We start from the raw sequence: 3,475 nt of genomic DNA on the forward strand, positions 1-3,475 counted from the left end.
TAATCTATTACATTACACATTTTAGGTAATCAGACTACTTTTAGATTACTTTTGATCCAAGTCATTTATCATTGATTTTACATTGATTTAAATATGATAGTCTTGTACCATATTGATATAAAAATGCAAATAAAAGAAAATATATTCTATTTTATTTGTTTACCTGCATGTGACTATTAACCAACTTCAGATAAAAACCAACTTCAGAGAAAAACAAACAAATGTGATTCATAATTAAAAAAATAACATAAAAATAATAATAATAATAAAATATATATTAGATGAAAGAAGTTCTGCTGACAAAAAAAGTTTGGGAATCCTCGCATTACATGTAAATAAAAAATAACATGAATTTGTGCATTTAAATTTGTTAAAAGAGAAAAGCTTTTCAAAGACAATACATGGTTAAATAACCAGTGAAGATTCAAATAAAATGTTCATCAGTAGTTGATGCAATGTTGAAATAATGAGAAAACACTTAAAACTGAACGTGTAAAAATCGTATATCGCACCTTTACTGAGACAGTCCACCCTAAAATGTAAATCGTCATCATTTACTAACCCTATTGCCGTTACAAACATGTATGATTTTCTTTTTTGAGCAAAACACATAAGATATATAAATATATATATTTAAATGTCTTCATTTTTATTTGATTTAAATGCAGGGTGAATATGTAGTGCAGATCAGTGACCAACAAGGGGCAGCAAGAGACAATTCATCAGGAACATAAAGAACATAAAAGATCATGAATATAGTAAAAAAGAAACTCAGCATTATAAATATTTAAAGGTTAGAATTAGATTTTTGTGAATGAAAACACAATGCTGCTGCTACAATGACTTTACTATATGACTTAAAATGAGATATGAGTGTATTATAATGTACAAAATAAAAAAAATAAAAAAAACCTTGGTGCTGTTATTGTCTGTTTGATTTGATATTAGTTTACACTCTCTGTTTTCTCTGAATCTGAGCATAGTTGAGTCAAACCCGTCTGTCACAGGACAGATCACAGTCTAATAGAGCTGATTTCACTCCTGACTCAGTTCTGAGCTCATGTGTAGTTCTGTGTTTGGTCTCTGTGTGTCAGTAGTGTGTGATAGTGTTTGAGCAGCTGCAGCATCAGTTCAGTCACTGTGACTCTGACTGACCGAGGTTTTTGTACCACTCTTTATCACTGTGTGAACACATCACCACTGTGATAACTCTGACAGTAATAATGTCCAGCATCTTCAGTCTGGACTCCACTGATGGTCAGAGTGAAATCACTGTTAGATCCACTGCCACTGAATCTAGATGAAGTTCCTGAATAGAGGCTGTCAGTCCAATAAATCAGGAGTTTAGGAGCTTCTCCAGGTTTCTGTAAGTACCAGGCTAAACGATCACCACCATACACATCTGTGCTGGTTCTACAGCTGATCTTCACTGTTTCTCCTGGTTAGCTGCTGTTGAGAGGGACTCTGGTGTGAGTGACGCTGATCTGTCCTCTACACTCTGAAACACCACAACCAGAAGGAAAATCAACTCAAAACTTTGACAATATACTTGAAGAAATAGATTGATATCAAACTTGTGCTGCACAAACCATTGAGCAAACCCGCTTGTGAGAGTCCAGAGATGAAGATGATGATGAAGGTCATGTTTGATGAAGATTGTTGTGTGTGTCAGTGATGAAGTGTTAAACTCACAGCACTATAAAACACTCTCAGAGCACTGAAGCATCTGATCAATATGCAAACACACTCCACAACATCAACACAAAAAAGACACAGTTTTGTTGTTTTGTTTGTGCAACAGCTTCCTAGTGGGCAGTTCATGTTGACATCAAATTAACATCAAAATTGACATCAAAAAGCAGGTCAAATATGCAAAAAAAAAAAACTTGACAAAAAAAAAAAAAAAAAAAACAACAACAAATCAAATTGTGGGTCAATAAAAAAAAAAAAAACTTGACATTATTTTAATTTAATGTAAATTAAATGTCCAACATATTGGCCTACATTAAACCAGTTTCAGTGTGGGTCTAACTTCCTATTTTCACCCAATTACAACTAGAAGATATTGCTGTCCAAATTGAATTTAAAATGATGTTACAGCATCTTGATCAAGTCTTGACTAATAATTTAATCAAATTGATATCAAGGAGCCGAAGTTCAGGAGAATGTCAGCATGTTTATTTTGGTTTAATGTTCTGTTTCAAGAGACTTAGGAAACATTTCATAAGTTCATGTTAATATAATCCTTTACTGATTTAAAGCAACATCAAACGAGCAAGAGCACTGTTTCTTCTTAATATCAGGCAAGATTGCAAATGTGACATTGCTTTTATACAATAAGTTACAGCTGAGTAATTTATTTTTAGGCTCAATACTGACGTAAGTTACTTTGTTTTTTCTCGGCAAGCTGACATAGTTGAAAACAAACCTCGTGAATCATTTGAGTGAATGATTCATTGACTCAGTCATAAAGAAAGACATCTTTGAGTCTGAACGAGACTCGCAGCGGCACTGAACGAGTCGTCTTGTGAATGAACTGAAACATCTCCTGACCGTTGATGAATTGGTCACAAATCTTTTTGGTGAAAGGATCTGATAAAGATTTGAATCACTGAGATGAATCAAAATCCCCAGCAAAAATTTAGGTGATTTGTCCAATTTGTGTTTACTGCAACAAATAGACAGCGATAATGTACGAGATTCAGTTGATGAACATATGTGATTAACTTTTATTAAATATACCCAAATCACAGATAATACTGAGCAGAATGACTTCAAAACACAACATTGTGAATATCAAAATCCAGATCTGAATCAAATTTATGGCTAGGCTTGGACAAAGACAGTCCTGATTGAGTCTGGCTCTGGTTAAAAATGCATTGTGTCTGGAATGAACAACGCTGATAGAAAACCTACAAGATTCCACTCAGACTCAAGACTGTGACGACTGTCAAATGTGCTTCGACCAGAAAATATACTGACTTGAAGGAGATGCATGATCATGCAAAAGATGATTTTGTGTTTAGTAATTGTAATTGATTGTTTTTAATTAAAAAAATTATATCTGACTAATTTTATTTCTTTGTTAATCTGAAAAATAAAGACTTATTTAATCTGTGGTTCAATAATGTGCAACAATAACACATGAAAACTTCCACAGCTCTTCAATCAAAAGATCCCATGTATGGTTCCACTGTGGTCAGGTCAAAAATGTTCAATAGAGAATCATAAGTTTTTTTTTTTTTTTGTAGTCAGTTAATATCACATGGATAACTGAAATAATAGTTCCAATAGTTTTGCTGACCACCAGAAGACACTGAAATAGCCCACAACATAAGAAAAAAAAAGAGGTCTGTTTTAGACTGTTTGTTTTTTTCTTTTGTACAGATGGGTTTGCTCTGGTGGACTGTGATAGAAAGAGGACACTTTGGTATAGTTTTTATATCTGTGTGTTTTCAAATCATCTGTTTGTGTG

The sequence above is a fragment of the Cyprinus carpio genome, chromosome A24 (genome assembly GCF_018340385.1).
Source record: "Cyprinus carpio isolate SPL01 chromosome A24, ASM1834038v1, whole genome shotgun sequence".
NCBI classification, from domain to species: Eukaryota; Metazoa; Chordata; class Actinopteri; order Cypriniformes; family Cyprinidae; genus Cyprinus; species Cyprinus carpio.